The sequence below is a fragment of the Cariama cristata genome, unplaced genomic scaffold (assembly GCF_000690535.1).
Source record: "Cariama cristata isolate BGI_N322 unplaced genomic scaffold, ASM69053v1 scaffold7431, whole genome shotgun sequence".
NCBI lineage: Eukaryota > Metazoa > Chordata > Aves > Cariamiformes > Cariamidae > Cariama > Cariama cristata.
The window spans coordinates 71,613-85,187 of NW_009597491.1; positions in this window are offsets into that span (position 1 = coordinate 71,613).

The following is a 13,575-nucleotide window of genomic DNA, read 5'->3' on the forward strand; positions in this document are numbered from 1 at the left end:
TCGTGGTCTGTAGTTTGCTTGTGAGCAAACTGCTGTGGCTTTGTCAGGTGCCCACCGATGCTGCCCTAAGCGGTGGGCAGACATTGCAGGGGGTGGGGGATGCAGCTCGGTGACCTGCTCCTGGGTTGCAGACCAGGTCCTAGGTAGTCACTGTGGCAAGTTTAGCCCTCTCCTGCTTCACAGGCAGAAGTGCTGGGCTTACTGGAAATGATGGCAGCTCATCCCTTTGGAGACCAGCCTGCTTCTTGCCCTGAAACACTTTTGATCCCTGGCAAATCTCAGAAGGGCCTATTAAAACTGCATCTTAAAATAATGTATGTGTACTCCCTGCTGCTGTTGAGTTGGTCAGCTTTCTGTTGAGCTGAATATTTATCCTGTTTGCGTCCCTCTAAGGCAAGTGGACCTTTAGTACTCCGACCACTTGGAATTTACTGTGTTGTTTGGTGCCTTCACCTTCCAGGGTAACCCCTTTTTTTTTTTTTTCTTTTAGACTGGATTTTAACTATTGTGAGTGAATCCGAAGTGAGTATAAGAAAGCAACACCGCAAGCAATTGTTCTCTGGGTTTATGAATAAGCTGGTGTTCAATAGAACACTAAAGTCCCTTTTGAACAGTTCCTGTTGATTTCTAATTGTATATTCAATGAATTGTTTTGCTCAGATGAGGCCCATAGAAAAGATGAGTTGCATCATTTTCTGTTTATTGGAAGGGAGCACTTAGAGATGCGTAATAAATTTTAAGCTAAATTGTTACCAATAAGTTAGGGAATCTACATATTCTGCAAGAAGCTTTGTTATTGTGTGATTACCTTGGTAGTAAAGGAAACATTTTTCACTGAAAATAGTTGCACAGAGGAAAAGAGATTTTGATTAGAACAGTATAATCTGGAGAACTGAGACCTATATTCAAGTCCCTGCTTGGATGTCTTCGACCAGGATCTCGATGTGCTGCAAGAGTGGCATAATCACAACTTCTTTTTCTTCTCTACTTGTATTAATTTTTGTAGAAAATGCTTGAATGCTTTTTTTATAATCCCTATGTGTACTGAGAATAGATGCTTCTTTTTTCAAAAGTGCAAGTTCTCTTTTTGGATACCCATAGCTTTTAGTATGCAGAGCAAAACTGACAGAAGATGTCCGGTTTTCAGGAGAATGTTATTTTGGAGTAGTCTGGCAGGGCTCCTGCAAATATGCGAGTTGATTGCTGCCTCTTGAGTTGCAGAGTTTCAGCAGATGATACAGAGTGTGCTGCACTGACAATAAAAGAGTATATTTTAACTGCAGCTCTGCCTGCTTGATGTCTCCCATGCGCTGAGTGGTATTTCTTAGTTCTGCGAGGCCTCTTCAAGCGTGGACTTTGATCCTGAAGATGACTAATTTTAAGGGACTGGACTTCGAAGGTACTGAAAACTAATTTGGGTGTTGAAATGACTGGAAATTTAGTGTATCATTTGGTCACGCTGCATGGTTTGGCCTGTTACAAAACAGACATGGCCATATCTGAAAGCCATTTTATCTGAGTATGAGACACATATCTGTGAGGAGGTCACTGGAAGGTGAAAGCCTGATGCTGCGTAGGGCAAGGACTTCCAAAAAACACTGTGTTTTTATTTATGTCAATAATGAAATCCCGATTGAGCCAATATTGGATTAGGTCAGCATTCAGCGCTCTTGAAACTCCTACCCCATAAGCATTTCCAACAATTGTTCCATGCACAGGCAGAAACAGTAGGTTTTTCTTTTGTTCATGCTCTTCACCTTGCATCGAAAATGGAATGAAGTGTCAGAACACATATTTACCTTTTTTAGAAGTCTGTGTAGACTACCTAAATAATATATAGTCACACAATTATATAAATATAAACAAAATAGCTGATAGCCTGAAGTTTATAGCTTAAACACTGATTAGTACCTTGAAGAGCTACTTTAAAATCATTCAGTGAAAAAAAAAATTGCACTAATTTTACATGTGAAAAAATATCCCATTTTTCTCTCGTAAAATACACTAATAACTGAACAAACTGTACATTAGAAACATGTGAGAGTTTCCCCTGGTTTTCAAGTTATTCTGCACTTCTAGCTTTGTATTCAAGTCAATACTTCTGCAAAAATTCCAATTTTAGACTACTCCATGTGGTGTTCTTAGATAAAAAATTTAATGTTATATTCCAAATGTGGTCAAAAAATAAAAAACAACTTCAAGTTTGTTACTGTTTCTGTACTGCCATTTAGTTGTGGTGTCTAAAGAACTAGACAAAGATCAGAAAGGGGATAAATATACAAGGTGACAGTCTGTCTTGTAAAGATAAAGGGCTGTAAGTATGTATTTAGATGCTTGGCTGAATTGGGACCTAAAGTTATTAACAGCTGTCAGGTCTTTACTCTTTTGCTTCTCTTCCCCTTGATTCCTGTTGTACTGGGGTGAAACCCGCTGCGTTCGCTCTAGACTTAAAAACATAGCAGAGAGACATAAACCACTTCAGGTTTATTAATACCGAGTGCAAGCAAGCTTGTATGCAATATTTCATGTCTTCCTAGCACTAATTACTGTATTAATGCAGAATTTAAATGAAGAATTTGTTATTTCTGATACCACTTACCCCAGAATGTTTGATATCTTTCTTCCTGCGGTGATATCTCAGTCAGGTGAATGGAAATTATATTTAGCTTAGATGTTTTGGGAGTTAGTTAACTCATGCTTGGGAAGAAAAGTGAAAAAAACAGAAATTTTGTAAAATATAAATGTTTATCTGTTTTGAACAGTGAAAACAAGCAAATGAACAAACCTTTTTATCTGACTGAATTTATGCTTCTGTGTTAAAATCCACCCTTATTGTTTCTAAGTACAGTAAGGACATTACTTTCAGATAACGCATAGATTGTAAGAAAGTGAAAAGCCATACATTCTAATGAGAAAAGAACGTTTTCTTCTCTCTGCCCTGCCTTTCAATTTATAACCCAAATTCTCTGCTCTCTTTTACTGTTTTGAATCCTGTAAAATCAATAGAATTGCCTAGATTTTAACTAGCTGTCTGTTCTCACACCTGAGGGAATTCATCCTATGAAAATTTTAAATTAAGATATTTTAAAGCAATGTTAGATTATGCTACCTAGTTAAAGGTTCCTATTCTGTGAGCTGCTGGTTTTTTTCCAAAAGTGTAGATCGTGAGTAGTTTATTCTGTTCATTGGTTGTTTTTGTAAGGCAGATACCTTACTGCATTTCAAACATCTGCTGTGCTAAAGTGTCACAGTCTGAAATCAAATCATGATCTAAGTCATGTCCTTGTTTCAGCAAGTTGCATAGAAGTGATCCATGTGCTGCTCTGTCTGTCAAGTACATTGTATGAGCCAAGTGAAAATGAAAAAAGCATTTTTCTACAGTGTGAAGCCTCACCATTGACTAGCTGTATCTGGGAATCAGATATCCTCAGGTAATTTATTGTCCATGATGGATCTGATGCCTGCTCAGTTTCCACTCATTGTCAAATAATTTTGTTAGACTTTTTTGATGTAATGATACAATCTTTTCTGCCTGCTATTTGACTGTAATTTTTCTTTTCTGATAGTTTTTGCAGGGAAGAAAAATCTTTATTCTCTTTTTTTTTTTTTTTTATGACAATTTATATCTAAGGCTCAATTATAGTCCCAGATGTCAGTTGTCTTAAAAATGTTGGTCATGCTTTTTTCCTGTGTTGTGCACAGTATCTCCTTTGCATAACACTATGTATGATGATCAACAATGAAGTCTTGACAAATTATCTTCCTCTTCATCATTAAAAATCTTTGAGAACTGAAAATTCTTCTGGCTTTCATAAAACCCAGTCTAACTGGAAGTGTCTTTGGGCTTTAGCCTAAATTGCACACAGTCAAATCTTGAATCTTTGCAATGTCTTAGTGCACTCATAGTCAATTGGGCATCAGTAAAACATAAATTCATTTCCAAAACTGCTTTCAACCTCAGTGAAAAACAAAGGATCTTTAATAAACCTTCTTAATGATGGCCTGTAACTGCCATGGTGACAAAAACATTTTTTATTTTCATTTTATGTCTCATGGAAGTTACAAGCTCAGACAAGGATATAAACAACTCAAATCAGTATCAGTCTAGTTGTCCTCTTGATTTTGGTACATGTATTCTTTCCATGAGCCACATTATTTTTCTTTTTTTGTTGCATCTCAGGGAATATGTCTCAGATTCTCATCCAATACCTGAATTATTACTATGTGTAATGTATAGGAACTTCACTTAGTAAGGTTTCTGTTCCACTGGAGAGTTTACTGGTAGTCAGCATTTTAAATGAAGGGGGTTTTATCCTCTTCATGAGGGAGAAAGCAAGACATTAAAAACCACAGCCTGGGTCTTGCCTTGCTTGCACTGAATACCTGTGCTGGGGGTAGAAAGCAGCCCCTGGCTCCTGAACCTCTTGGGGCTTTGGGAGATGCTCAAGGGTGCTGCCGGGGCTGTACCTTGTGCTGAGCAGTGGGGCCAGGCTGGCACAGGAGTTTGGGGGAGTCACGGGGCTGCTGGGTGCTCACAGTCCAGCCAGGCAAGAGGAGAGCCAGCGGGGCAGCAGAAGGGGGTGATACGAGCCCTGGGATGAAATGTGCAGCGTGGTCCCAGCCCTCACTGGAGCCAGTGCCCTCTGCTTCCTGCTGCCTCCCAGGGACGTGGCATGGGGTGCCTGGTGCTCAGACACAGCCAGCCTCGCTGACCCTGCTGGGAAGGATAGTTTTGAATCTGAGAAGTAGTCTCCCAGCTGGAAACTCATGGAGCATGGTTATGTTATCCCCTCCCTGCCTCTCCCAGCCCTGAGCAGCTCATCACCAGAGCTGTGTGCTGGGAGCTCCCCTTGGCCGAGTGGCTCCGCACTGCAGCTTCCCAGTGCCACAGCACCACCTAAACATCTGCTGAGGGATGAGCCAGCAAGTGCCTGGGCCCTCTTGAAAGCAGAAGAAACTTCAAGTGTAGCAGTGATAGCAATCAAATAACAAGGCTCTTTTTCCTTTGTTGTGAAAGGAAAGATGGTACAAAACATTTTCATGCCATGCTTTAGCCACTTATAGGTCAAGAGCAAGAAGTTTGAATGTGCAAACAGTGTGCTGTAAATTCTGATTTTTCACCCTGAGCATAGGATAAAAATGTCTCCTATTTTTATTGAGAAACCTAACTTTTTTTAAAAAGATGTATTTAAGAACAATTATGAGTATCTAAGTTAGCAACGGATACCTTGTAGAGTCATTTTCTTCTTCACCAGCTCTGGCAGTTCAAGGTGACACACCAATCCTGCCTTCATGGTGGAAGTCCTTTAAGGACTTCTAAACCTTTCTGTTTCTTACACATACCAAACACTTTATTTTAACCTATGTCAGTGCTGGTTCCATCTGGCTATTTCTGGAAGCTCATGAGAAAAGCAAACAAGCAAAGAAATGAAGGAAATTAAAGGTGCCTCGCTGTGATTTTTTTATAGAGTACATTGCTTTGATAATGAACTGTGAAATGTAGCATGCGAATGATGATGAATGTAAAAGACTGCTCGTGTTTTTATTTGAATGTCGTGTCCATGAGCTGGATTATTAGTATGAGCTCTGTAGTGTAAAAATACTGAAAAGAGAAGTGAAATGGAAAGAAGATATTTCCAGCAGTTTTTGCAGTGAACTACATCCTCTTTTGTCTCTCTTCCTTTTCACGACCAGACTCAGATTCCGGTAACGTAAACTTTACCATTAGGATGGTAATAAACAAACTGTTCTCTTCCTAATGTTAAATACGCTTCCTTCCAGCCTTGTAAGGGAAAATCTATGTGCTTTTCTAGCAGATCAGACTTCTTCCCAGGCGTGGGCTCATGGGGCTGTACTGGCTGGGAGATCGGTTGGGCTCAGTGATGACACCATACCGTGTGTTTCCTGCCCACGGAATTCAATAGGCTGTTCCTGTGCCAGGAAATAAGTGACTGAGGGTTGCTACTGTTTGCTGCTTGCTTATGGCTGGAAGCTGAAGTGCAGGCTAAAATGCTGTGAGGTCCCTTCCATTTCTTGTAGATGCAGCCATGCATGCAACTCAAGGAAGGAGTTTTGAGCTTGACTGGAACAGAAATGGGCCAGGCAAAGGTTTTTCAAAGTTATTTATTTTGCATTTACCTGACCAAGGTATTCATGAAAAGGCAGTGATTTCAGGAGGGACTGACATTTGTTCCCTTATCCTGGAGCTGCAGCAATCCTGAAATACCTGCCCAGCCACAGGTGACCAGGGAATCCACAGCTGACTCATCACTGGGCTTATAGCATCTCCTTGGTGTTTTGCTTTGCGAATGAAATATGTTATCTGAAGGCAAGCAGCCCAGGAAGCATTGCTTGAAGGCTCAGGACTGGCTTCTGCTTGCCTTCACCTGTAGCTGAAAGGTCCCTGTTCTCACTTTCCCTGTCACACCATCTGCATATCTCAGACCTCCTACTTTGTAGCTGATGCTATCTGCAAGGCTGGCTATGGGAGAGGGCAAGCCTTGCTCCTGCCGGAGTGCTCAAGCAAGTGATACTTGAATCAGTGGTGAAGCAGACCATACCATGAACGTGTGTTTGGAAGGAGTTCAGTGCTTGGTTCAGAAAAACTGACTGGGGTTCAGTCTGTGGTTTACAGTAATGCTGGTGTACAATAGCCCAGGCAGGACAGATGCAAGGTGTCTCCTGTCTCTTTAGGGACTGGGCATAATTGCAGTTTTTGCTCTCTCGCACAACACTTCCAAAGGACCGATGTGATGTGGGACGTCAGTGTTAGCTGGTGAATATTGCCCTTGCGTAATTCTGGTACTATGATTTGCATTCCTTCTTATCTTGCCCAGTTTATTGAAAAATGTGATGGTAATGTGGTAGTTCAATGTCTTGAGATGGCTTTAAAGTAGATAAGCAAACCATTATGCCTCTGAGGTTGCAAAATTCCATGGATTTGTCTTACCTCCGGTGACTGGCATGTAATATTTATTGTATCATTTATGATGTATGTAAGCTTTACAGACTGGATGTTGTGTCAAAATGATGTGAGCACTTGGGTAGACATCTCCTTGAATCACCATCATTTTGGCGCGCTCGGGGGCAAAGGTACTTGTGTGGAGTGTGTTAAACATCACAAAGTGTGTTGTTTATAGTCTCGTGATTAGGGCTTTGATCTAAATCTCTCCAATGTAGCAAATGTTTGCTGTTGGCTAACACTGTTACAAGGACTAAGGGTTTATCTTTCTTTGCCCGGCAATAATGTATTTTCTATTATGTCAGTAGAATTTGTTCATTTTCAAGTAGTGTGCAGTGCTCCTTTGAAGAATGTCTCTTTTTCAGGTGGTTTCATAGTGACTGTACCCCAAAATGTCTAGATGTCTCTCAATAGCAAAAATTGCTTTGTTATTGAATGTATTATTTATTAACAGTATCTTGTTGTCTTTTTCTAGTCTCATTTTACAAAATATGCCACAAGCATCTCGTGTGATTTTTATAAGGAAAGTCTTACAATATTTGTGCAAGTGGACAGAAACAAATCTCAATTTTATAGTAGTCCATGCCTTTTTTTCATAGCTGCAGAGTCTCAATGAGTATGATCAGAAGGGACAGGCTCATTGTTTTGTTTAATTTTGATGGAATTTTGCAAAGGTAACTATTATGTTATTTATAGTTTGGATCTAATTATCTTAACAAATAAATATCTCCATTTTAAGAAAAGAAAGTAGTATTTGTGGGGCTTCTTTTTCTTCTCTTTTCCCCATTCTCTAACTCAGAATGTCCAAACAATCAAGGTCATTTCCTCTTCCTCTTTATGTTGTCCTGTATAGTCTGTTGTCATGTCAAGATTTACATCCATTGTCCTCATCTGATATTTCGGGTTATTCTGCTTACTCAATTCCTTTTCTCTGCAGCTTACTAAGTGAGACAAATTTATGTACAGTGTTAGTCTGAGAATTAACCTGGGGCTGAACCTGTACATTTTTGCATTCCCAGAACAACTCAGAAACACAACTTTGGGTGCATGTAGGAATCCCAAGGAGACACAGGCATTTTGTCCAAGAAGTTCCCATTCTGCATTTGAATCAGTGTAACTGAATCCCACTTGCTCAGACTGGACGTTCCAGTGCTCAGTTTAATAGCCACATAAGAGACTGAGTACATTTTCTAAAGTAAATGATGATTCTAGTATCTGAACATCTCATTGACCTAGCTTAGATGTCTTTAGATTTTTCAAGCCAGGCTTTCCAAGTATGGATTTTCTGTGCACAAGCCTCTTCAAGAATGCTGGAGTTTGGCACTGAGTTCCTTTTGAGATTATGAAAATGTCCAGTCCCACTTTAAAAGTCCTCACCCCACTTTAAAACTAATGGAAGATATAGGATAAAATAGTACTGGCCATTCCAGGGACAGTTGGAGTAGGGCTCCTCAGCCAGGTAGATACAAAAAAGCAGGCATCTATCTCTGTCTTCATTTTATTGCAAGAATTCTCCATAGCAAAGATGGTCTTTGCTAAGGGAAGAGGGGAAGACAGAAGCTCTGTTTCCCTTACACACGATTGTTCTTTTTCAAAACCTACCAATTGAAGATGAGTGAGAGACCATCCAATTTCCAGTTTACTCAGATGTGGGCAGATATAAATTGCTGAAGCCAGTTGAGGATGAATTCCCTGTGATTATGTTTATAGCAGAAATCCTCAGATGATGCCTTAACTTTCCTTAGCTCTCTAGCACATTTATTTCCTTTCCCTAAATGCATTTTCCTACCCACTGAGTAAATGACAGTTGCTTGTTCTTCTCATTTAATATCTTAGTTTGCAGAATATACCATCTCCATCTAGGTCACTCACTAGACTTCTTCCTGTTGCAAGGAGGGGCAAATGTCAGTGGGGGCTCACAGATCGGGAACTCCCTGCTTCGAGGACTTCTGCCAGGTGAGTTGTCAATGGGTGGAAGCTTCTGCGCAAGGTCTCTCTGTTGTGTGCTTGCTTATATAGTGCACATTGGCAATACTACCTTGGACAGTGGGAAACCTAGGTCAAATCTCCAGGTCCTTGAAACTACATTTCACTTTCAGCTGGTGAAGTGCTACTTGAAACCTATGTCTTGCAGATACTGTTAGGTTTTTCCCTCCAGAAGGGAATCACACCTTAGCTATGCCGCTGACCCCAGGTATTTTTTTTAACCCTGTGCCTCTTCTTCCTAGCCCTTTAACCCTGATAAGCTAATATGCTTTCCTTGTATGAAAATGTCCTGTGGAAAGGCAAAATGTCAATAGTATCAGCACCTCAGTCTCCCTCCATCTGGCTTTGTCAGGAGATGCCTGAATGTCATAGGAAAGGCAGTTGCTGGGACAAGAGAATCCTACCCAATGCAGGAAATTCTCTTGGTATCTCACTTTTAATCCTCTTCTACCCAGATTTCCAGCCCACTGTCACATCCTCAGCTTGGGGAGCTTGGTGAGGGTGTTACTTAAGCACTTTGCCTTCTGAGTTTCCGTTTCCTTTACGTGCTTTCTCAGTTCACCTCTTCATGGCATTTTAGCAGGTGTTACACATCTTCTATTGCTTGATCCAGATGTCTGGTGGAAAATACACTCCTAAATGAAAAGACCAGCTGTCAGTGAGAATTGCAGGGTAAGTATTGTGGCGTTAATCAGTATGATTTAACAGAGATGTTCCTGTCTGGTGCAATTGACCCTAACTCTGATCAGAAGATTTATGAAGTTGTTGCATCAGGCTTTTGCACAGGGATATACCAGTTGGCTGTGGCATGTTTGCTGAAGCCTGTTCAGCAATAAAGAGATTTTGGCCTCCATCAGGTAGCAGATGATGTACAACAGGTGCTGTCTTCCTAATGACCGTGAAAGTGGTTTATATGTAACATAACAACTTCAAGTAGAGGTCTTCAGGAGAAGACACATAAGACTTACGAGAAAAAGGTTCACTTGTGGTTTCTGCTACAGACTGTCTGCTTATGCCCTCAAACTGATTAACCACCTAGTGTCAAATTGCTGCTATCTGTCAACAAGGACTAATTCTTCCTAGTCTTACAGATGTTAAGGTAAAATATTTTTAATTGTTTTGAAAACTGCTAGCAGAAAGAATTGGAGTCTTGAAAGAAATGAGCTGTCCTGCCTATAGAAGTTCATCCAGCTGAATGCTAGTCACAGGTCACCATGACATTTTGCTTTGCCATAGCTGGTTAGAGAGTATTTTAAGTGTACCACAACCATGAGATGTTGCATTGTGTCCATCTCGATTAAATTGATCGTAAAGCATCTTCCTGTATTGTTCATTCAATGTGGTAATTAACTCCCCATCGTGTATTGCAGCTTTTTCTCCATCTATCAAGCCAAAGGCCTTGAATCTTCTCTCCTCCAAACTAAGATTCACTAGCCCAGTGAGTTATTGTTTTTAATGAAAGCCATCCTGTAACTGTGATTATCCCTGTTGCTCTTCCCTGCAGTCTTTCTGGTCCTACTTCTTTCTTTTTGAGACAGAAGGTTTAGAATCCTATGGATATTAAATTACAAGGTTTCTTTTCACTGTTTTCAGTGGTTGTCAAATTAGACCTTAACTCATCTCCAGCTTTTAGCCTCTTCCCTGACAACCTCAAGATCTGCACGTCTGGTGGGGTTAGCAACTGAAACTACAATTTAGAATTAGGACATTTTTGTCTTTGTGTTTTCTTTAATGTAAATGTTCTGTTTAATTTCTATATGCATCCTGGGATTTCATGAGAAGGCTTAAGATACCTAAAGTAGACTTCTGACTAAAGAGTGATTTAAATGGAAACCCTATCCATTTGGATATTTTTTTGAAAGAATGTTAGGACACAATTACTTTCTGTGAAAAGATCTGCATGGGCTTCTTTTCTAAAGAGGAAAAAGAATTAATTCCATTACCTTGAAAGACTGTAAGATGGAATCATTGGCTCTGGTCCACTCTGCTACAGACTCCTTTTATTTTGTAGGCATTTAACAGGAATAAGACTGTAATGTGTTTTAGTCCCTGTCAACCTAATTTGATTCAGTTCTCAAAAAGATCACTGTAGTATTTTCAATATTTTGATCTGTCACTTCGTCCACTTTGTACTTTTCCTTATTATGTAACCATAAATGAGCGAAAAACTAGGGTTTTCTTAATCAATACCAGCAATGCAGATGACTTGAAAAATGGTTAAAAAATACTCAAGCACATATATATACTGCCAAAGAAAAATTCAGTACTGCAAAAAAGATTCCAGAAAATTTTCAGGCAGGATAGAATTCTTGGAACTTTGTATTTGCTATTTAGAATTAAAACTGGTGATACTTACAGGTAGAGCTGTTGAAATTAATCTATACCCATGTTATTATACAAAAATATTTCATCAGATACAGAGTACTTTCCCAAGAAAGGGAACGTTCTCTTACTGTGTTATGCAGGCTTACTACAAGAAAAATATTATAGATGATGAGGAATAACTATTCAGAATCCCTGTTTTAGAAATTATCTGTCATCATACTAATAATAAAATACAACTGTGTATGCCAAATAATCGTCAGACTCTGTGTGTGGTTAAATTTAAAAAGAAGTATTTTAAAATAAAACAAAGTACTTGAAAATCAAGTGAGTGTGAAATTTTCCTATAAGGAAATGGGACTGAAAATATGCATGGGAGAGACAACACAAAGTTCAAAATAATTCTATTACATTCTTTTTTACAAGCCCATGCCATAACTGAACATTTTTATCTTGGGTTAATGTGTTTTTCAGAGTCCTGTTTAAAATCTAGATCTCTCAAAAATTGTTTCATTCAAGTTATTGAAAACAAGATTTAATTTGAAGGCTTCAACAGTTTGAACATGTATTGTTAGCAAAAGCAATTTAAAAAATCTGATAACCCATTTATGGTAGATCAGGCGCTTTGCCATTCGGTGTTAACCACTTGCTTTCTTCACACTCCTCATCTCCAAATCCTACCATTCGTTGCCATTGCGGACACTTGCTGGCTACTGACAAATGTTTGATGAAACAAAGCACTTGTGGCAACATACCAGACATATCTGGGACAGCAAAAGAGTGACGAAAACATGACAACAAAAGGAAATAATGAGTGACAGCAGTATGGCCTTAGGTTCATTGAGTGACATTGCACTTTTGGCTTAGATTGCACGTGGCCTGTCAAATGTGGTTTAGCTCTTGGTATTATTAACTGTCTGGATGAATAATTGTTAGAGATATCAGCTGTCAGCAAAGTTCATGGCTGATAGGAAAAAGACAAGTGCAAAGTTTTTCACATGGGACAGACTGCAGCAGGCTAGGGTACAGTCCGCAGCAAGAGAGCCTGGGCTCTGGTGGACAGCAAGTTGAGCGTTAAGTCAACAGCATGCACTTGCTGCAATGATAACCACCAACCACGTAGTGTAGCCGGGAGGCTGAGGTAGGGGATTTTTCCCATGTGAGGTAATTGTGACTCTGCATCTGGCGTACTACATCTGCTGTTGGATGCCCTGGTGCAACAGAGATACTGAAAAATCGGAGTGACTCCAGAGAGAGGTGGTATGGCCATGAGCAGGAGCACAGGACAGCCAAAGAAAATGGAGACAGCTAGCCCTTTGTTCAGCTTGAACAAATGAAGTCTGCAGGGGCAGATCATAGTGCTCTTCAGCTTCCTGCTGGGAGGGTGAGAGACAGCAGAGTCACGCTCCTCACAAAGGTGAACAGTGAAAGGACAAGGCAACAGCCACAGGCTGCAGAAAGGGAACCTCCTGTTAGCTATATGAAAAAATTTGCTGTAAGGGTCATCGGAGTCTAGACCAGGCACCACAGCAGGCTGCGAGGTCTCCAGCCTTGGAGATTGCCACCCAGAACGAGACTGGACAAGGCCTGAGCAACCTGCACAAATCTTGAAGTTAGCTCTGAGCTCCAGACATTCCTTCCAACCCGAATCATGCTGTGAGTAGTAGGGGTGTCAATAATACTGCTGTGTGACAAAGCAGGTCCCAGAGGGTCAATCCTAAAACTTGTCTGAATGTGGGATGCTACCGCAAGGTGTGAAGCTCTGTTCCTTTACCCCTGTGATATGGGACTGCCAAGAGAAGGGCTTGCATTTCCTTTTCCATGAATTGCAGGAGACTAGAGCAATTACATTGTACCGGTATCATTACAAGAGAGGGTGGAATGTCTTTCTAAACCTCTTTTCCATTCCAGATGGACTCGTGTAAGAGCACTTCTTTTGATACTGTTGGCCTGCCTACTTGGAAAATAATTACCTGATGAGACTAGTGCTGTTTCTTCAGGGGGCTGTTCAACAGCCTAAGGGACCTCACTGTTTCCTTTTGCAAGTCCAAATTTTCTTTTGCTCAAGCCTGACACGGAGAAGGACAAGCAGGCGGTGTACAGGTGTGTATCTCCTCTAGGGCAGCAGGTGGTATGGGCTGCTGGGACAGTGCCAGGGTGGCTGGTACCAGGGGGGACGGAGCATCTCCCTTAAGGTTTCTGTGGGGTTGGGGTCCTGGTGGGTGAGGACTCGTTTTCCCTTTGCCTTCCAGATCCCTTCCTGCTCCCATCTGCTCCGGCCAACCCCTCTCAGACCTTTCACCTTT